At 42.9% G+C, this 22,804-nt stretch overlaps 1 pseudogene; it reads right to left on the bottom strand.

The window, feature by feature from the left end:
* LOC148041535 (putative glycosyltransferase STELLO1) overlaps positions 1–22,804 on the bottom strand; it is an 87,924-nt pseudogene that overhangs the window by 35,458 nt on the left and 29,662 nt on the right.

The raw sequence follows: 22,804 nt of genomic DNA, 5'->3' as shown, positions 1-22,804 counted from the left end.
GCAATGAACTAGGATATATCCAAGTAGACTACCCTGACTTAAGTCCAAAAGATACAGAGCCTCCAAGAAAACAAAGCTACAGAAGTGCAGTCTTCGGATATATAGAGGAATCAGATGAAGACGAAGACTTAGAACCTACTACACCACTTCAAGATTATTAGAAATCCTAGAAATTTTATCGACATGAAATACAACTTGTATCGGAATAAACTTTACTCTTGTAACTACAGTTAACTTGAGTAACATTAGTTGCATCTATTTTGAGCCTAGAACTTGCAAATGATTAGAGATTCTTTGGCAAGGAGTGATAGTTATAACGTGTAATGAATTTCTCTTAAGTCATTTCTTCTCAACTAATATAGATTGGGTCTTACCAGAATGTCGAAGCTTGGAAGTATTCTTTAGTATTACAAGCAAAGCCAATTGTCCATGGAGCTCAGTCCCGAACTAAAGACAAGACAATCTGGAAATATAGTTTCCAAGATAAAGGACCACTCCAATCTGCAAAAAGAATCCTAGGACACTTTGGTCTAAAGAAGAAAATCCTGCCAAGGACAACCAAGAATCTTGTGACCACAAGTGATAAAGCTCCGCGCTGTTTCTATTGCAGGGAGTTAGGTCATTTCAAAAGGGAATGTCCAAAGCACCCTAAACACCGATGCCCTGAGTGCCACAACATTGGACATAACTGTATCAATTGTTCCAACATAACTCGAAGAGAACTTGAGCTTACAAGAAATAAGCCGTACAAGCTCCAATGATCTAGAATATACCAAGTACTTAGGAAAAACCTAGAAGATATCCATGAGATGTAACCACAATAAATTTCTCTTGTCATCAAGACTCGGATATATCAAATACAATAGGTTGTTTTTTTTTTTCAAAAGACCGTATGTCTGTGAGAGATCAGAGTAGCACAGCGAAAGCATGGTGGGTCCATAACCCACAGGTTTCAAAATGATACCCCCCGTTTCTCTTGAGATGAGGGCATCTCGATTTCTCTAAGGGGAGGAGGATGTAATATCTCCGCACAATAAAAGCTAGTTGGTTAGTTCGAAAGTTAGTTAGTCAATTAATAAGTTAGTAAGATTACTAACTAAAGACTAACTAAGGTAAAAACTAACTAACATTAATTATTGATAATTTTTATTTAATTTAAAATATTTTATTTAGAAAAATTGAGAGTCATAAATCTGATATTTTTCTCGGATTAAAAAGGACCGTAGCTACCCTTCACGTAAATTACAACGTGAATGAAACTTATGAGTTATATTAATCACTAGGATAATGTGTATAGTTTAGATGGTCCAAAAATATTAGATTTTGGGCAAAACAACAAGGTCAATAGATTGCTTTGCTTTGTTTTCGTGTGTGTGCTATAAGTTATGCGAACGAACGTGTTCCCTAAAAGGCTTAATTAATGAAGTTGATTTTAAGTGTCACACATAAATGTGGTAGGACCTAATTAGAAAACTAAAGCTATTAAGGGAAGCGGGTGGATGGAATCCCCGACGGGTCCGTCCTACGGCAGGGTGGTCCCAGAGAACTGGGAGGCTTCTCACAAGTTTTTATCATCTTCGACCTTAGAAATTGTTAGGATAGAATCCCGATTCATGCCGTTTTAGGGGACCGGAATGGGACTATGCCCTATGGGCAGAGAGGTTGAGCACCGCATCCCTCTCATTTTCCATTCTCTTTAAACCAAGTGCGGCATGGATCTGCTTTGGATTGGGTATCTCTGCGTAAAGTAGGATGTCCAAAACCCGATGCTAGAATGCTAATAGGAGACCTTGACAACTTGGAACCCGAATTTCAAGTCGATCCTAGTGGGTTCAATCGTGAACATTCCGTTGCGAGGCAGATTTGGGAAACCCTAGGCGACAAAACCCGGAACATTCCCTCGGAGTGCCGGGCAGCGACGCTTAGATTCGTTTCTCGATAGACCGCTAAAAGAGTGCCTGGAAAGCCGATGGGCGGGCACCTCACAGTGCACAGGTTACAAATTTTGAATCTGTATTTTTTTAGGCATTTGCCAGGAAGAAAGCATAAGTTTCATATGCAAACACGTTGCAAATTACATGTACTATTGAGTAATCAATGAAAAAGGTTGCTTGGTGTATTGCTGTGCACGTGTTGTGAAAGGCTGCAGAAGACTAGCTTGCTATGTTATATCCTTGTTTGTGATAATGGCAGAGAACAGTGGAAATCCCATTATTGAGAATCTTGACAAGAACAGCTACCCTTTATGAAAGTTCCATGTGACGAACTTCCTCATTGGAAAGGGCCTTTATGAGTTTGTTTTGGGTGAAGAAAAGGAGCCAGAGCTGGGTATCCCTCCAACTATAGATGAATTAAAAGCATGGAAAGAATGGAATGAGAAAGACAAAAAGGTGATGTACTAGCTATCTACATTCATTGATAATATGATGTTGGAACATATCAGGAATGCAGAAACTTCACATGCATCTTGGACAATTTTTGAGAACATGTTTTCAGTAAATACAAAGGCACAAAAGATTCAACTCAAGAAAGAGTTGAATGCCTTGAAGAAAGGGAAAATGTCTATCAATGAGTACGTGTTGAAGACGAGGAGCATTGCAGATGCTTTAGCACCGATTGATGCAATGCCTGATGATGATGATTTGGTTTCATCCACTTTGAGTGGCCTTAACAATGAGAAGGCATGGAAATCATTTGTTACTTCAATATATGTACGAAAGCCATTTCCAGATTTTGATGAGCTGATCTCTCTCATGATTGCCGAAGAGATAAATATGTAGGGTGACTCATCTTAAAAAAATGGTGAACAGGTTCAAGCATTTTACTCAAGTTCAAGAAGGGGACGTGGTAGATCCTCTTCGAGAAGCTGTGGTATGGGACGTGCTGGTGATAACCAGCAAAACAGGTTCAATCAACAATTTGGTGAAATGTAGGTTTCAGGAGGCCGAGGAAACTTTAGAGGCAGGGGGAGCTCTAGAGAAAGAGGTGGATGGCAGAATAGAGGTTCTGGAAATTTTGCTATTGTTTGCCATTATTGTGGCAAAACAGGCCATATTGTAGCCCATTGCTATGCTAAGAAGGATGATATTCGCAGTGGTAAATTGCAGCAAGGAAACTATGCATCATCTTCACGACAAAATGAAGACAAAAATGAGCGTCTGTTTGTTATGAAGCATGTGATGACTGCACTTACAGAAAAAGGGACACGTGATGATGTATGCTATGTCAATTCAAGTGCATCTAATCATACAATCAGTCATGTTGAATGGTTTGGAGAGATGCAAGACTTACAAAATCAAGGTTATGTGCAAACACGTGATGATTCATGCCACCCAATTTCACACATTGAAAGGTTCCCTTGTCATTGTATGATGGTTTGACATATGTATTACATGTGCCATCAATCACAAAAAATCTAGTGTCTGTTGGCCAAATGGTAGAGTAGGGGTTGCAAGCCTGATTCAATGTAAAAGGTTATTTTATAGAAGACTTTAATGATAAGTGTAGGTTGGTCACAAAAGAAAGTAGAGTTGGCCGCATGTTTGCTTTAGATGCTAGAATTCCTGCAATGGATGTTGCTATGTATGCTAAAGGAAAAGGAGTAGTTGCAGATATTGAAATATGGCATAAACGTATTGGACATACAAATGTGCAAAGGATGAAATTAATACAGTCCAGAGGAGTGGTTATAGGGTTGCCTTCTTTTAGAGTTGCAGAATTGCATAAAGTCTGTGAAGCATGCCAGTTTGGTAAGCAGGCAAGATAACCCTTCTCACATGATAGAGAAGTGAGTGGAAAAATACTTGATGTAGTGCATATAGATGTTTGGGTGCCTACACAGAATGTATCTCTTGGTAGCAGCAAATACTTTGTCACATTTATTGATGACTATTCAAGAAAGCTATGGGTATACTTCATGAAGGAAGAGAGTGATGTGTTTGAGCACTTCAAATATTTTAAGGCAGCTGTTGAAATAGAAATGGGCTTAAAAGTGAAGTGCTTGAGATCAGATGGAGGGGGAGAGTACCTCTCTAATGAGTTTAGTGGCTTCTTGAGGACTCATGGGATAAAGAGGCAATTTACTTGTAGGTATATCCCACAGCAAAATGGGGTTACAGAAATAAAAAATAGGTATATTGTAGAAGTCGCACGGGCATTAATGGCTGAAAAGAATATGCCCAAACATTTTTGGTCTGAGGCTATTCATACCTGCTGTCTAAATTATGAACAAAACCCCCACAACTGCAGTTCATGGGATGACTCTTGAAGAATGCTTTACTGGCAAGAAGCTCGATGTATCGCACTTGAAGGTATTTGGATGTGTTGCATATGTTCATGTGCCAAATGAGCTATGGAAGAAGCTTGATCTAAAATCTAAAAAATGTATTTTTATTGGATACTCTTTAGAGCAAAAAGGGTATCGCTATTATAACCTTGTCACATGTGAGTTCAGAGTGAGTAGGGATATTATCTTTGATGAAATGGGCAGTTGGTATGCACCTGATGGTGATGTATTAGATGATGATAATGATCAGGACATCTATGTGCAAAAAGAAAAACTAGAATCACGGAGTCTTAGTAGACCAAAAACATCATCTCGTACTATACCTACAGTGAGCTCTTGGTCTGGAGACTAAGGAGTAGCCCCACATCTTCAGGTGGATATATAAGTGTTGCAAGGAAGGACAAAGGAAAGAAGAAAGTGTTGGATGGTAATGATGCATCTACTAGTCATTTGGGATTTGATGGAGATTCTAGTGGTTTGAAGAGTTTGGATGATAAGCTTGGTATTCCTTCAATCAGGACACCAGGTGTACAGAGAGCTCATAGTAATGTAAAGGCTCCATTGAGTAATCCGATGGTACGCAGATCTAGCAAGGTCAGATACCCTATTAAAATATTTGGTTTTGAAGGTTATGCAGCTCACCATTATGCTTGTATGGTGAAACTAGTTGAGGATGTTGAGCCCACTTGTTTTGAGGATGTTGTTGGTCATGCTCAGTGGGATGCAACAATGGATGACGATGGCTGCATTAGAAGCCAATAAGACTTGGGATTTGGTACCCTTACCTAAGGGTAATAAAGTTATTAGTTGTAAGTGGGTTTACAAAGTCAATCATAATGTAGATGGTTCAGTTAGCAAGTATAAGGCTAGGCTGGTTTTTGTAGAAGGCTATGCTGAAACATATGGCATAGATTATGAAGAGACATTCAGTCTAGTTGCTAGGATGGTAACTGTTAGGTATGTGATTGCCTTGGCAGCAGTCAAAGGTTGGAGTTTGCAGCAAATGGATGTTAAGAATGCCTTCTTGCATGGTGTATTGCAAGAAGAAGTGTATATGGATCAGCCAGCAAGTTATGAGGATTTAGAGCATCCCACATATGTGTGCAGGTTAAATAAGGCAGTCTATGGGTTGAAGCAAGCACCTAGAGCATGGTCTGACAAGATTGGAGAGTATCTTGTCAATATTGGATTTTCAATTTCTGATGCTGATCACTCACTTTATGTGAGAAAGGGAGATGCAAGTTTGGTCATCATAGTCATCTATGTGGATGACTTGATTATTACAGGTGATAGTGACAGTGGGATTGCTGAAGTTAAGTACTTCTTGAGGAAGAAGTTTGCGATGAAGGATTTAGGAGAACTAAGATACTTTCTTGGTATTGAGGTGATCAGATGTGATGATGGTATATGGCTATCCCAAAGGCAATATGGCTTGGATATGTTATCCAAGTATGGTATGACAACATGTAAGCATCTTTCTTCAGTACCATTAGAGCAAAATATGAAGTTGAGTGCCGACGTTGGGGATGAGATAGAAGACCCTACTATGTTTAGGAGGATAGTAGGGAGTTTGATTTACATGACTATCACAAGGCCCGACTTGAGCTATGTTGTTGGCCTTATCAGTCAGTTTATGCAAATGCCTAGAAAGCCTCATTTGGATGCAGTAAGACGTATATTGAGGTATGTAACATCCCCCCGTGTGCTTCCCCCATCCCCCCCCATGAGAACCCCCCTTTGAAATTCTTAAATTTTTTTGAAATTTTTTTACTCTCCCTCTCTCCCCCCTGCCATGTGCATGGCGGGAGGAGAGAGAGTGTGTGTGAGTAAGTGAAGTAATAGGGGGGCATGAAGCCCCCCAGGTGGGAGGGGTGGTGGCCATGCCACCCTCCTCCCCCTCCTATAAAGGGGAGGCTCCCCCTCCCTGCGGGAGACATAGCGCTCCTCCACCCTGGTGATCGCCATGCAGCAGGTCCCCCTCAAGCTCATCACCTTCCCCCCCTCCCTGCGGTAGCAGCTACGCCCCCTAGGGTTCCAACAAAGACCTCTCCTCCCCCTCACCTCGTCAATAGGTGGAAACCCCCCCTCAGTGGCCAACATCTGAAGCCCCCCCTGGCCGTGACCAGAGAAGCCCCCACCCCCCTGTGATCAATGTGAAGGAGAAAAGAGAGAAGGAGAAGAAGAGGAAGGTAGGGAAAGAAGGAGAAGAAGAGGGAAAGAGAGAAGGAGAAGAAGAAGAAGAAGAAGAAGAAGAAGAATAAGAAGAAGAAGAAGAAGAAGAAGAAGAAGAGGGAGAGAAGAGAGAGAAGGAGAAGAATAGGAGAAGAAGAAGAAGAAGAGGAAGGGAGAGAAAGAAGGAGAAGAAGAGGAAGGGAGAGAAAGAAGGAGAAGAAGAGGAAGGGAGAGAAAGAAGGAGAAGAAGAGGGAGAGAGAGAAGGAGAAGAAGAAGAAGAAGAAGAAGAGGGAGAGAAGAGAGAGAAGACAAAGAAGGAGAAGAAGAGGGAGAGAAGAGAGAGAAGGAGATGAAGAGGAGAAGAAGAAGAAGAAGAGGAAGGGAGAGAAAGAAGGAGAAGAAGAAGAAGGACAAGAAGGAGAAGAAGAAGAGGGAGAGAAGAGAGAGAAGGAGAAGAAGAGGGAGAGAGAGGAGAAGAAGAAGGAGAAGAAGAAGAAGAAGAAGAGGGAGAGAAGAGAGAGAAGGAGAAGAAGAGAAGAAGAAGGAGAAGGAGAAGAAGAGAGAAGAGAGAGAAAAGAGAGAGAAGGAGAAGAAGAGAGAAGAGAGAGAAAAGAGAGAGAAGGAGAAGAAGAATAAGAACAAGGAGAAGAAGAGAGAAGACGGAGAAGAGGGAGAGAAGAGAGAGAAGGAGAAGAGAAGAAGAAGAAGAAGAAGAAGAAGGAGAAGAAGAGAGAAGAGAGAGAAGAGAGAGAGAAGAGAGAGAAGGAGAAGAAGAGAAGAAGGAGAAGGAGAAGAGAGAGAAGAGGGAGAGAAGAGAGAGAAGGAGAAGAAGAGAAGAAGAAAAGAAGAAGAAGAAGAGAGAGAGAGAGAAGGAGATGACGAGAAGAAGCTTGAGAGTCATGAGAGATGCGAGAGCTCCGAGAGCCGACAGAAGCTCAAGCGGGAATTAACACCCCAGTCCAATGGCATCAAACCAGGTTCTTTTATAAAATTATGATGGATTTTGCATGGTTTTTCGCACACATAAAATAATAGGTTTTACTCACGAGGTAATCGTGGAAGTATTGTGGATGTCTTGCATGCAAAGGAGATATGTTGGAATCATAACATTTAGATAAAACTAAAATTAAGGGAAGGTTTCATTACCTCACATTGCATATAGTTTAATCTTAAATCGTGTTAAGTTAAACACCAATAATCTTGTAGAGAAAGGTATTGGGACCTAATGTCCTCGTTGATTCTCAAAAGTAGAGTGATGTCTCTTCTTGCAACAAAGGAATAAACGTTGATGGGAACTGTTGCAATTTGTAACAATAAACTTAAAGGAACTGCCATGCATCATTGAAAACCGTACCTAGGGAGCCAAGTCATGAAATAAATCTACCTCCTAGCTAGCGTATGTTAAAGGTTGCTAAGTATGGAATACCAAGGTACTCGATCTAACTAGGCTTCACCTTGTGAGGTGCATAGGTAAATAAACTTGTCAAGACCCTAGACCATGAGAGGAGGCACTACTTCCAATCCAAAACAAGGACAATCCAAGTATGGTACGACAACATGTAAGCCTCTTTCTTCAGTACCATTCGAGCAAAATGTGAAGTTGAGTGCCGACGTTGGGGATCAGATAGAAGACCCTACTATGTTCAGGAGGATAGTAGGGAGTTTGATTTACATGACTATCACAAGGCCTGACTTGAGCTATGTTGTTGGCCTTGTCAGTCAGTTTATGCAAATGCCTAGAAAGCCTCATTTGGATGCAGTTAGATGTATATTGAGGTATGTAATGTCCCCCCGTGTCCTTCCCCCATCCCCCCATGAGAACCCCCCTTCAAAATTCTTAAATTTTTTTACTCTCCCTCTCTCCCCCCTGCCATATGCATGGCGGGAGGAGAGAGAGAGAGTGTGTGTAAGTGAAGTAATAGGGGGGCATGAACCCCCCCCGATGGGAGGGGTGGCGGCCATGCCACCCTCCTCCCCCTCCTATAAAGGGGAGGCTCCCCATCCCTGCGGGGGACACATTGCTCCTCCGTTGTGGTCATCGTCGTGCAGTAGGTCCCCCTCAAGCTCGTCACCTTCCCCCCCTCCCTGTGGCAGCAGTTGCGCCCCCTAGGGTTCCGATAGAGACCTCTCCTCCCCCCCACCTCGTCAACAAGTGGAAACCCCCCCTCGGTGGCCAACATCTGAAGCCCCCCCTGGCCGTGTGACCAGAGAAGCTTCCCACCCCCCTGTGATCAATGTGAAGGAGAGAAGAGGGAAGGAGAAGAAGAGGAAGGGAGGGAAAGAAGGAGAAGAGGGAGAGAGAGAAGGAGAAGGAGAAGAAGAAAAAGAAGAAGAAGAGGGAGAGAAGAGAGAGAAGGAGAAGAAGAGGAGAAGAAGAGGAAGAAGAGGAAGGGAGAGAAAGAAGGAGAAGAAGAGGGAGAGAGAGAAGGAGAAGGAGAAGAAGAAGAAGAAGAAGAGGGAGAGAAGAGAGAGAAGAGAGAGAAGGAGAAGAGGAGGGAGAGAGAGAAGGAGAAGAAGAAGAAGAAGAAGAGGGAGAGAAGAGAGAGAAGGAGATGAAGAGAAGAAGAATAAGAACAAGGAGAAGAAGAGAGAAGAGGGAGAAGAGGGAGAGAAGAGAGAGAAGGATAAGAAGAGAAGAAGAAGAAGAAGGAGAAGAAGAGAGAAGAGAGAGAAGAGAGAGAGAAGAGAGAGAAGGAGAAGAAGAGAAGAAGGAGAAGGAGAAGGAGAAGAGGGAGAGAAGAGAGAGAAGGAGAAGAAGATAAGAAGAAAAGAAGAAGAAGAGAGAGAGAGAGAGAGAGAGAGAGAGAGAGAGAGAGAGAGAGAGAGAGAGAGAGAAGGAGATGAAGAGAAGAAGCTTGAGAGTCATGAGAGATGCGGGAGCTATGAGAGGCGACAGAAGCTCAAGCGGGAATTAACACCCCAGTCCAATGGCACTAAACCAGGTTCTTTTATAAAATGATGATGGATTTTGCATGGTTTTTTGCACACATAAAATAATAGGTTTTACTCACGAGGTAATCGTGAAAGTATTGTGGATGTCTTGTATGCAAAGGAGATATGCTGGAATCATAACATTTAGATAAAACTAAAATTAAGGGAAGGTTTCATTACCTCACATTGCATATAGTTTAATCTTAAATCGTGTTAAGTTAAACACCAATAATCTTGTAGAGAAAGGTATTGGGACCTAATGTCCTCGTTGATTCTCAAAAGTAGAGTGATGTCTCTTCTTGCAACAAAGGAATAAACGTTGATGGGAACTATTGCAATTCGTAACAATAAGCTTAGAGGAACTGCCATGCATCATTGAAAACCGTACCTAGGGAGCCAAGTCATGAAATAAATCTACCTCCTAGCTAGCGTATGTTAAAGGTTGCTAAGTATGGAATACCAAGGTACTCGATCTAACTAGTCTTCACCTTGTGAGGTGCATAGGTAAATAAACTTGTCAAGACCCTAGACCATGAGAGGAGGCACTACTTCCAATCCAAAACAAGGACAATTGAATTATCGTATGGGTAGCTACAATGTATTCTAGGAAAAATACAAACTTGTCTTGCATTGACAAGTTGAGTGGAGACAAAGCCTCTAAGTCTTACAAAAATCTAACCCGAATACCTACCAAGGGAGGAAAGCTCCCAAGGGGGAGAGTAAACAAGAGTGTTCACTCATCATAGACTCTTATGGTGCATCTCAAGGAGGAGTAAGCTGTATTCTCAAAAGGAATACAATGACTATTGGTTCCAATACTTGGATGATAGCCTTTGGATGCTTGAAGTAATGTTCTAGATGTAAGTAAAGAGAATAAACTGAATCTTGGGAAGAGTACAGTGGTTGTTACCTCAATTGCTTGGTTTCTACCTTTGGGATGCCTGGTTTATTTTGAAAACCATGTTATAAGTTTATGTGAGGGAGTAAGTTGTGGAAAAAGGATGGATTGAGCAAGTTATTGCTGATATGGAAAATGACATTTTTTCTAAGTAAATGATGTTAGGCTAGTTGTTTTAGCTTTGGTTGATTATGGTTTTGGATGAATATCCAAGTGATTATGTTTTCATGGCAGGAACTGTAAGGATAAATTGCCCTGGGAACAAAAGGGATGTTTTCCCTAGTAAATGTTATTAGGCTGGTTGCTTCAGCTATGGATGATTTCCTAAAGGAATAATTAAGGAAGGATGGTGCTAGCTACCCCTACGAACCGCCAAACCCTAACCAAGGGGGTTATGAATCCGTGCCGGGAATGTGGACCGAACCCACCGCGAGGGGTCTCTCCGTGGAAATTACTTGGCATGGGAGGACGCTTGGGTGTCAGGAGAGCTCTGGCCGTAAATCCCAATGCCTTTGGACCCTACACAAGTGTTCTACGTGACTCGAGATGGGATCTCGAGGCCTTGATACTAGTTACAAGGCAGAATCTTGGTAGGATAAACCTTCGGGTTTTTATTGCCTGGAGACGGAAGGATTTTTCATGCAAAGGCAAAAAGGGACACTTAATTCTCCTGTATGGGCAGGAGAGAAACATTAATCTAAAGATAAGTTAAGGAAGTGTTTTATCTTGTCTTTGTGTCTGTGCCCTAAATTACATAAAGGAACCTGTGATTAATGGGTTAATTAAGGAAGCTGCTTTTATGTGTCAAACATAATGTGGTAGGTAATTAGATAACTAAAACAACCCTTGAGGGAAGCATGGTGGATGTGATCAATGGGTCTATCCTACGGAAGGGTGGTCTCGGTTAGGCGAGAGCTTTCCTCAATGGAATTTATTTAATGCGAACGTTAGATAGACAAGGACCTTAGAACTTGTAAATTAAAAACCTGACTCATACCATTTTAGGGGACCGTAATGGGACTATGCCCTACGGGTAGAGAGGTCGAGCGATGCATCCCTCTCGTTTCCCATTCTCTTTGAACCAAGTGTGGTATAAGTCTGCGTAAGTCCAATTGTATCTACGCAAAGTGGAGCGGTTGTAGACCGACACTGGAAGACTACTAGGAAAACCGGACTACGAGGAACTCGAACTTCAGGTCAATCCTAGTGGGAATGGCCAGATAAGTTTTGTTGCGAGGCAGACTCGAGAGATAAGTTTTGTTGCGAGGCAGACTCGAGAGATAGTGGGAATGGCCAGATAAGTTGTGTTGCGAGGCAGACTCAAGAGACCCTACTTGGCAAACCCCGTGTCATTCTTGGGGAGTGTTGGGTGGCATCTTCTAGATATATCTCTCGATGGATTGCTAAGACGTGTCCCTTGATTTGAGGAGCGGGCACGTTACAGTTGGTATCAGAGCAAAACTCCTTAAGCTAAGGGTTGTGCTACATAATCAGAGTTGCACAGCAAAAGCGTGATGGGTTTTAACCAATAGGTTTTACAACCCAATGATAACTTGTCATCAATGAACCCTAAGTGCATTCAAGATGAGGACATCTCGATTCCTCTAAGGGGGAGAGGATGTAATGTCTCCCTCCCCCCCCGTGTGCTTCCCCCATGCCTCCCCCATGAGAATCCCCCCTTCAAAATTCTTAAATTTTTTTGAATTTTTTTTTCTATCTCTCTCTCTCTCCCCCTGCCGTGTGCATGGTGGGGAGAGAGAGAGTGTGTGTGTGTGAGTGAGTAAGTGAAGTAATAGGGGGGCATGCAGTCCCCCAGGTGGGAGAGGTGACGGCCATGCCACCCTCCTCCCCTCCTATAAAGGGCAGGCTCCCCCTCCCTGCAGGGACACAGCGGCCCTCTGCCCTGGTGTGATCGTCCTGCAGCAGGTCCCCCTTGAGCTCATCACCTTCTCGCTCCCTGCGATAGTAGCAGTGCCCCTGGGGTTCCAACATAGAGCTCTCCTCCCCCCCACCTCGTTGTCAGGTGGAAACACCTCCCCTCAGTGGCCAACGACTGAAACACCCCCCCCCCCCTTTGATCAGTGTGAAGGAGAGAAGAAGAAGGAGAAGAAGAAGAAGAAGAAGAAGAAGAAGAAGAAGAAGAAGAAGAAGAAGAAGAAGAAGAAGAGGAAGGGAGGGAAAGAAGGAGAAGAAGAGGGGGAGAGAGAAGGAGAAGAAGAAGAAGAAGAAGAAGATGGAGAGAAGAGAGAGAAGGAGAAGAAGAGGAGAAGAGGAAGGGAGAGAAAGAAGGAGAAGAAGAGGAAGGGAGAGAAAGAAGGAGAAGAAGAGGGAGAGAGAGAAGGAGAAAAAGAAGGAGAAGAGGGAGAGAAGAGCGAAGGAGAAGAAGAGGGAGAGAGAGAAGGAGAAGAAGAAGAAGAAGAGGGAGAGAAGAGAGAGAAGCAAAAGAAGAGAGAAGAGAGAGAAGAGGGAGAGATGAGAGGGAAGGAGAAGAAGAGAAGAAGAAGAAGAAGAGAGATAAGGAGAAGAAGAGAGAAGAGAGAGAAGAGGGAGACAAGAGGGAGAGAAGAGAGAGAAGGAGAAGAGAAGAAGAAGAAGAAGGAGAAGAAGAGAGAAGAGAGAGAAGAGAGAGAGGAGAGAGAAGGAGAAGAAGAGAAGAAGAAGAAGAAGAAGAAGAAGAAGAAGATGAAGATGAAGGAGAAGAAAAGAGAAGAGAGAGAAGAGGGAGAGAAGAGAGAGAAGGAGAAGAAGAGAAGAAGAAGAAGAGAGAGACAGAGAAGGAGATGAAGAGAAGAAGCTTGAGAGTCATGAGAGATGCGGGAGCTACGAGAGTCGACAGAAGCTCAAGCAAAAATTAACACCCCAATCCCATGGCACTAAACCACATTCTTTTATAAAATTATGATGGATTTTGCATGGTTTTTTGCACACAAAATAATAGGTTTTACTCACGAGGTAATAATGGAAGTATTGTGGATGTCTTGCATTCAAAGGAGATATGCTGGAATCATAACATTTAGATAAAACTAAAATGAAGGAAAGTTTACCTCACATTGCATATAGTTTAATCTTAAATCATGTTAAGTTCAACACCAATAATCTTGTAGAGAAAGGTATTGGGACCTAATGTCCTCGTTGATTCTCAAAAGTAGAGTGATGTCTCTTCTTGCAACAAAGGAATAAACGTTGATGGGAATTGTTGCAATTCGTAACAATAAGCTTAGAGGAACTGCCATGCATCATTGAAAACCATACCTAGGGAGCCAAGTCATGAAATAAATCTACCTCCTAGCTAGCGTATGTTAAAGGTTGCTAAGTATGGAATACCAAGGTACTCGATCTAACTAGGCTTCACCTTGTGAGGTGCATAGGTAAATAAATTTGTCAAGACCCTAGACCATGAGAGGAGGCACTACTTCCAATCCAAAACAAGGACAATTGAATTACCATATGGGTAGCTACAATGTATTCTAGGAAAAATACAAACTTGTCTTCAATTGACAAGTTGAGCGGAGACAAAGCCTCTAAGTCTTACAGAAATCTAACCCGAATACCTACAAGGGAGGAAAGTTCCCAAGGGGGAGAGTAAACAAGAGTGTTTACTCATCATAGACTCTTATGGTGCGTCTCAAGGAGGAGTAAGTTGTATTCTCAAAAGGAATACAATGACTATTCGTTCCAATACTTGGATAATAGCCTTTGGATGCTTGAAGTAATGTTCTAAATGTAAGTAAAGAGAATAAACTGTATCTTGGAAAGAGTACAGTGGTTGTTACCTCAATTGCTTGGTTTCTACCTTTGGGATGCCTGGTTTATTTTGAAAACCATGTTATAAGTTTATGTGAGGAAGTAAGTTGTGGAAAAAGGATGGATTGAGCAAGTTATTGCTGATATGGAAAATGACATTTTTTCTAAGTAAATGATGTTAGGCTAGTTGTTTTAGCTTTGGTTGATTATGGTTTTGGATGAATATCCAAGTGATTATGTTTTCATGGCAGGAACTGTAAGGATAAATTGCCATGGGAACAAAAGGGATGCTTTCCCTAGTAAATGTTATTAGGTTGGTTGCTTCAGCTGTGGATGATTTCCTAAAGGGATAATTAAGGAAGGATGGCACTAGCTACCCCCGCGAACAGCCCAACCCTAACCAAGGGGGTTATGAATCTGCGCTGGAAATGTGGACCGAACTCGCTACGAGAGGTCTCTCCGTGGAAATTACGTGGCATGGGAGGCGCTTGGGTGCCAGGGGGGCTCTGGCCATAAATCCCAATGCCTCTAGACCCTACACAAGTGTTCTACATGACTCGAGATGGGATCTTGAGGCCTTGATACTAGTTACAAGGCAGAATCTTGGTAGGATAAACCTTCGGGTCTTTATTGCCGGGAAACGGAAGGATTTTTCTGCGGAGGCAGAAAGGGACACTTAATTTCTCCTGTATGGGCAAGAGACAAACATTAATTTGAAGATAAGTTAAGGAAGTGTTTGATCTTGTTTTATCGTCTTCGTGTCTGTGCCCTAAATTACGTAAAGGAACCTATGATTAATGGATTAATTAAGGAAGCTGCTTTTATGTGTCAAACATAATGTGGTAGGTAATTAGATAACTAAAACAACCCCTGAGGGAAGCGTGGTGGATGTGACCAGTGGGTCTATCCTACGGAAGGGTGGTCTCGATTAGCCGAGAGCTTTCCTCAATGGAATTTATTTGATGCGAATGTTAGATAGACAAGGACCTTAGAACTTGTAAATTAAAAAACTCACTCATACCATTTTAGGGAACCAGAATGGAACTATGCCCTAGGGGCAGAGAGGTCGAGCGATGCATCCCTCTCGTTTCCCATTCACTTTGAACCAAGTGCGGTATGAGTCCGCTTGGGTCCAGTTGTATCTACGCAAAGTGGAGCGGTTGTAGACCGACGCTGGAAGACTGTTAAGACGACCCGACTACGAGTAACGACGACCCGACTACGAGTAACCCGGACTTCAGGTCGATCCTAGTGGGAATGGCTGGATAAGTTCTGTTGCGAGGCAGACTCGAGAGACCCTAGTTGGCAAACCCCGTATCATTCCTTGGGAGTGCCGGGTGGCGTCTTCTAGATATATCTCTCGATGGACTGCTAAGACGTGTCCCGCGATTTGAGGAGCGGGCACGTTACAAGGCATGTGAAGTCACTTTACATTATGGACTTTTTTATGAGGCAGGTAAGGACGTACAGGTCTTTGGATACACAGATGTAGATCGGGCTGGTAGCATGTCAGACAGAAGATCTACTAGTGGATTCATGTTTTCCCTTGGTAGTGCAGAAGTTACATGGAACAACAAAAAGCAACCTACAGTTGCTTTATCAAGTACAGAGGTTGAGTATAGAGGTGCTGCTATGGCAGCATGTGAGGTGGTATGGCTGCAAAAGTTATTAGGTAATTTGGATGTGCAAGGAGATGGTCCAATTGTCATTCATTGTGACAACATGAGCAGCACACAGTTAGCTAGGAATCCAGTGTTCCATGCTAGGACAAAACACATTGAGGTGCACTACCACTTTGTGAGACAGAAGGTACTTGTAGGAAAGATTAACTTGGTATATGTCAGCACACAAGATCAGATAGCTGACATTTTCACAAAGGCATTGGGCGCAGAGAAGCTTCAAAAGTTTCAAAGCTTACTTGGAGTTGCAAAGATAGAGTTGAGCTTGAGGGGGAGTGTTGAGATGGCAAGCTCAACACGTGCGGACATTGATGATGGACCGCCTAGCTAGAGGAGTCCGCACATCTACACTTAGCATGTTGGTGGCCATTATGATACTCACATGGCCACTAACTTATCACTTATTATATTTAATTTATTACACCTACCTACAGCTGGCAAAGATATAATGCCAATCGATTAGTGTAGTTGGTTATGCACTGTTTGACTTAGAAGGCCACTTTCCTTTATGTTGTATCTTATCTATACTTTGTGTACATTGTATAGTGTGTGGAAGAAGAAGAAAAAATCAGCAAGAAAACGTTTTGACCTCCATCTCTCCTCTTGCGTTCTTGAGTGAGCTTCCTCTTGTGTATACAGTGTATGTTTGGCGCAGCAACTCAAGCAAGCCCCCCCACCACGCGATTCTTGACAAAAGTAGGGGGCAACAATCACCCTTCATAAATCCATGGCATTCATACCCCAAGGCCTCAGTTTAGTAGCCCAAAAGATAACCATAGACATGAAGGGAAATAAGACAACACTCGATGGTATAATGATTATCATGGATGTGACCTCTTCTACAAGACTTTTTATCATGAGTCTCAAAGGTACAAAAAGGAAATGCAATCAACAATAAATTTCATGAAGGTGGAAGGTATGATGAGCGAAGATCAGCCCATGACATCCCAAACCAAGAGTATGTTTCAAATGGTCAACCCTCAGCTCATGGTCTTAGCCCACCTACTTTTAGGCAAAACTCATGGAACAAATATTCATGGAGGCAACATTCTTATGGGCAGCTATCTTACAATGAAAAAGAATATAAGGAAAAGATCAATATCACTAATTTCAAAGGGGATAATGCTTCACCTTTGGAATGGGAGGAGTGGATTAATAAGCTTGAAGTATACTTCACTCTTTATCCTAGAAGTGAAGAAGCCAAAATGTATTTCGTATCTCTTCATCTTGAAGGTTGCGCCCATACTTGGTGGTGTTATATGCATAAGATTGGGTAAAAATTTGTCACTTGGGAGGAGTTCAAGCAAGCAATGATTGATGTCTTCGTTTCTCCTTTGGAAAAAGAAAAACTCCAAAGAAGATGGTATGCATGTGCTCAAAGAGGAATGTCCATTAGAGACTATTCCAACACATACTTGAATCTCTCCATATATGTTAAAGGCATTTTAGATTTTGTTAAGCTGAATAAATACATTTTTGATCTTGACCCTGCCCTATTATCAGAGGTAGGAGCTTAACAACCAAAAACTTTACATGAGGCCATACAATTGGCTGAAAGATTCTCCTTGAGGACAAGAGAGATGTAAGAAATTTCCAGGAAATGAGTATGGAAAATAATATTTCCAATCAACCTATAAAATATAGGCAAGTTTTCAGCCAATGAAGAGACTCTCTTAAGCAAGAAAACATGGGTTATAGCAGTTAAAACAATTATAATAGCAAAGTGCCAGCTTTTGCCATTATTTATGCCTCTAAACAAGATGAAAATTATACACAAAAACAAGGGAAATTTTCAAAAATGTGGCTAAGACAAGAGGCACTTTTTCAAGAGCTGAAAACGCTCCTAAACTATCCCAAAATAGTTCTAACATCAACTTCCTTCCTCACGATAGGCTTAGAGAAATGCATGCAAAAGGATTATGCTTCAAATGTGGGGAGAAGTGGTCACAAAATCATAAGCTGAAGTGTAAAGCTAAGAACTCAAAAAATCAATATGGTGATCACTCAAGATGTGGAAATTGAAGGGGAAGAAGATCGAGAGGAAAATTTACTACATGTTGATGTATACCCAATGGTTAAAGAGATTCATGAAGAAGAGCATGCCACTAACAAATGATTATATGATCCCATGGATGGATTTCCATTTGATCTAAGTGGCACTCATGATTCTCATGCTTCCTTATGTACCATCTCACATGATGCACGAACCAGTTGCAAAGGGAAAAATAAACTTAGACTCAAAGGTTTCATTAATAGCAAGGTTGCACATATTTTAGTAGATATAGGCAGCACTCATAGATTTGTCAATACCAAATCTTTGAATGGACTGAAGTTGCTACCCATTGATATGGATTCTTCCTTGTAGATACAAGTTTCAAATGGTGCATATGAGTCTATTAAAGAAGTGTGTCCATGTACTTTGATTTAGCTATCATCCTCTTGCACAATACAAGTGGACTTGATCACTTTGGATATGGGGCCTATTGACATTGTTATTGGATGTAATTGGCTGAAGACACTTGGCAATTGCACTTTAGACTTGGAATAAATACAATGCTAGGATTGCTTATGGTCTCAGGGATTGTGCGTTTTTCCTGAGGTTTTGCTGCTATTTTGTCCTGGTTCTTCTCAGATGTGACTGGTATAGATTTGTCACCTTGTTGTGACAATGTTGTATCCACTCTTGATTGGTCGATGTGAGTTCTATTGTCGGTGGATTGAGTGTTGAAAGCAACTGTTGATGGCAACGGCTGCTTTGATTTTTCAGAGCACACAAATGTGACTGAGGTTTCACCGCTATTAGGAGAGACATCAATGGGTTCATTGGTGGATGGACTTGATGCTTTATTTCCCAGCTCTCCATCGCTCTTGGTCTCAATGCTCTTGGGGTCCACAACCACCTCTGATTGCTGTTGTCTTCATTGTTTTCTCCTCTTTTTCCTGGTCAGTGAAGGTGCATCTCTCAATGACTCAGGACCCTGGACTAGGTCAACCATTGATGTGCTTGGTTGGGTCTCAACATTCTCTTTCTCTAGTGTGTCCTTATGGGACATGGCCGTGGCCTGCTGAAGAGCCCCACTAGGTTGTGAGAGCACAACTACCTCCCTTTTCGAAGAGTCTAGCTCTTCATCCAACTCCCTTGTGTTTAACTCCTCCAGCCTAGGCTTTAGGCACTTTGAAAGTGCTAGAGTTGTCGAGGAAGTTGGTTGTGACACCTCCTCCACAAGTAAACTACTAAGGACACGTTCCACAAGGGGCATTGTCACGGCCAAGGGCTATGACTGCTGTGATCCCTGATTGGAAGTAGTAACAACTAGTTTCGTGGGCTGGCTACCCTTGGTGGATTGCGGTGTCAAGTCCCTAGGGCGATCGGAAGTGGTTGTGCCTTTTGTTGCCCTTTGAGCACTCATCTGTGTAGATCGAGCATGAGTTGATCTAGTCACATTAGCTTGCTTAGGCATATCCTTGGGTCAAGAGCTACAGATGGTGTCCCACCTCTTGGACATTTGGAAGCTTAGATGGAGATAGAGATTGGAATTGAGCAGTCGCCCTTGACAACTGTTGTAGTGCTTCCTGTGTCTGTTTGGGAAAAGAGGGCATAGGAGATCTAGGACTCATAGGTGGACGTGGCACTAGCTGAATGATTTGCTCAAGGCTATTAGACGATTGTGCCATTTGCTTTGTTGAGGGAGCAGCCTTGCCATGAGCAATGTTGTGCCTATGATGCTTGTTCTCCCCTTGGGAAATCAAAGGCTCTTTGGGCACTAATGATTTTTGTGCATGCTCAATGGCTACATATGGCATTTGTCTATTTAGCATGCTAGACTGAGACTCTTTCTTTCGAACAATCATGTCTGGTTTCTTGCCTCGAGACCTAGAGTTTCTCTTAGATTTCCTCTTGTGCTTCATTGCTTTTGATGCACTCTGGCCTTCAGCTGATAGAGGTGGTTTAGCAGGGGATTTTGGTACCCAAATCCATTGGTTACCTGCGTAGTACCCTTGAGCACGTAGCAACGCTTTGGATATCCATCACGGCATTGTGCTGACCCTCCATCGATGCCTGCGTCTACAAGGCTTGGGCTTCTTTTGGGGTCTTCTACAAGATTTGTAAGTCCAAAGCCCGTCCTTGACATTGTCTCTTGACCTTCTTGTTTCAGGCATGGCCTCATTCACTAGTTCTCGTTGTTCGACCTGTGCTTGTATCAATTTTTCCAACAAGTCCTTGCTCTTGTTAGTAGGCTTGACTATTACGTCAGCACCTTCCTTGCCTTTCCCTCGAGGTTTGATGAGGTCACCCTTGCTAAAGGTTGTGACTATCCTCACACTTGCTAGTGTCACGTGTATCCTCTGTGCTACATAGTCGGCCTCACACTTGGTCACCCTTTTGAAGGGTCTTCCTAGGAGGGTTTCTTTCCCGCAGCTAGCACTATTTGGAGGAACATGAAATAGGATAGGCAAGCTTTTCGTTTCAATTATCGCAAGGATTTTGCACTTCCCTATGAGTGCTTATGGGTGTCCCCCATAAGGGCTAAGAGTTGCACTAATCGGTGTGAGCTCTGGGTGGCCTAGTAGGGTCCATGATTCATAGGTCAAGATGTTAAAATCTGCTCCTTCATCAATCAGAGCATTAATAGTATGCTCTCTTTTCGCGGTGAGTTTGACCCTAAGATAAGCAGGTGGTACTATGTCTTCATCTTCCGGGTCTTGGCTTGTAAATTTAAGCATTCTGATAGATGCCCTTGAGTCTCCACTTGCATGACTAGACGTGGATTCTCCACCAATGTCTTGGGTTGTCTGTGCAGTGTTGCTCAAGGTACATCTCTCGTCAAGAGTGTCATGTCTAGTCATCCTGGCATTTGTAGCTTGCTGATGTTGCATTTCGCTCTGACTAGACATGGTGAATACAATGTCTTTGTGTTCTCGTGGTGTGGACTTTTTGCCCTTGATGGCTAGATTGACCCATTGATGTTTTAGGGTCTCTGTTTCTCTCTGTTTGGGTATGGGCTTTTGGTTTCTCTTTTGCAAGTGAGAATCCATGCTCATGTACAACCATTACTACACTAGGGTCCAATTTGGAGGACCTGTCACGGTGCGCGTTTTCTCTCCAACCTACTTGGGGGAGGTGCAGAGGGGGCAGAGCCCCCTTTGCGGGGGTCCGGGGGGGACAGTCCCCTCAACCCGCAAGGCCGTTATGGTAAACACCATGCGCAATTTGGAGGACCGTTTCTAGCCAAATTTTGAACTACTTGCTCTAAGTTTCAGCCCAGTGATGGATCTGTGATGTGCCTTTAGCTCTACGTAGCCTTTGGGGTCAATTTCGAGTTTAGATGCATCAAAATTTGTGTTCTAAATACATGTCCGATTTTGGCAGTTTTTTTGTCCCATTCTCAGATGTCCGATTTTCAGGAGTCCGATTATCAAAATTGGACGTCTGATTTTGGGTTGGTTCGATCGGACCAGTGGTCCGATTTTGGTCACGTCCGATTCTGGGAGTCGGATCGAAAAAGTGGTCTGATTTTGGGAATCGGGTTGGACAGGGTGGTCCGATTCTAGTAGTCCAATTATGGACTGGTCCGATTCTGGACTGTCCGATTCTGGACTGGTCCGATTTTGACTGGTCCAAGTGGTTCGATCGGACAGGATGGTTCGAGTGGTCTGATCGGACGGTTGTTTCGAACGTCCGATTCTCAGAATCGGACACTAGATCGGATGTCCAATTCCGCAGACCCGAACGCAATTTCGAGCATGAAATCGTCAAAAAATCTTAAGGTATTGATTATTACAAGTTATGAGATTCAATAGGAATGATACTAGAGTGATGGGGAAGAGATCTATATAACTAGGAATCGTCAATAAACTCCAAAACGCAATTCAACAAACGAATCAAACCCCCATGCCCTGTTATGACAGTAGAAACCCTGATGCTTGTTTTTCTTCTTTTTCTTTGTTTTTTCCTACCCTAATGCATCCAAATCACAAAGTAAATATCTACACTACTCCATCTCACAACATAAATCTCAAAAAAGCAAAAAACCTACTTGCCAAGGAGATCGAATACCATCTTCAACCCCCTCCCTTCCTACCTATCTCAAGCACCGGTTCGGGAAAAGCCCTTACTTCGATGCTCTATTCGAAGTGCACAAGTGCTCAAGGCTTGAATCCGTTGGTCCCGACAATGGAACCAAAATGTTGGAGTTCTCGCTCAACCGCCAAGACCCACGGACTGCTTATTGTTTCAAGCGTTCCAAGCCGAGCACTAATGGCTACCTCTCACATAACCGATGCGTCATCCATATCTATGGGTGTAGTGAGCTTACCTCCGTGCCGTTCGAGTTACCTCCTCTCCCACGCACTCCGGTAGCTCCACGATCCAAGTGCAAGCTTCAAACAAGCTCGATCCTCCCGCTCCAAGCTCCAAGCTCCATTGCCGCAAGCAAGAGAAGAGAAGAGAAGAGAAGAGAAGAAGAGAGGAGAAGATGGAGAGCTTCTCCACCCCATGGTCCCTCACCCTCACACTCCCTCTCTCAAGCACAAGCTCAAGCAAGCAAGAACAAGAAGAAGAAGAAGAAGAGGAGAGCTACTTTTGACCACACACAAGAATGAGCTTCTCATTCACTTTTCAACTTTATATACAAAACCCTAAATCCCTTTTGGGCGGTCATCCCCTTTTCCCCTTTTTTACATGGCCGACCATAGCCTAGGCCCTTTTTCCCATTGTCCTTCTATTTTCCTAGCTTCCTTTCCACCGCCCGTCTACATTTACAAATTGCACGGGTGAGAGCCTGGCGCTCCTTGGATTTTATCATGATGCCCTTGCGCTCTTTTACAAAAGTTTTAACTTGCGCTTTTCCTTGTGCGCATTTCTCCCTTATTTAGGACTCTTCTCCTTGTGCGTCTTTGTCTTCTGTTTCTCTTTGCCTTGGCCTTTGTCTTTGTCTTCTGCTTTAGCTTTTTTGGATTTTCCACCTTTGTTCATTTGAGGGTTAACATAACCCTAAATCCCTTTTGGGCGGTCATCCCCTTTTCCCCTTTTTTACATGGCCGGCCGTAGCCTAGGCCCTTTTTCCCATTGTCCTTCTATCTTCCTAGCTTCC

Source organism: Lygodium microphyllum, chromosome 1 (assembly GCF_053477565.2).
Source record: "Lygodium microphyllum isolate KBCC chromosome 1, Lygodium_microphyllum_v1.1.10, whole genome shotgun sequence".
NCBI classification, from domain to species: domain Eukaryota; kingdom Viridiplantae; phylum Streptophyta; class Polypodiopsida; order Schizaeales; family Lygodiaceae; genus Lygodium; species Lygodium microphyllum.
Note: the sequence above shows the minus strand (reverse complement) of the source record. Positions and strands in the feature narration are given on the sequence as shown.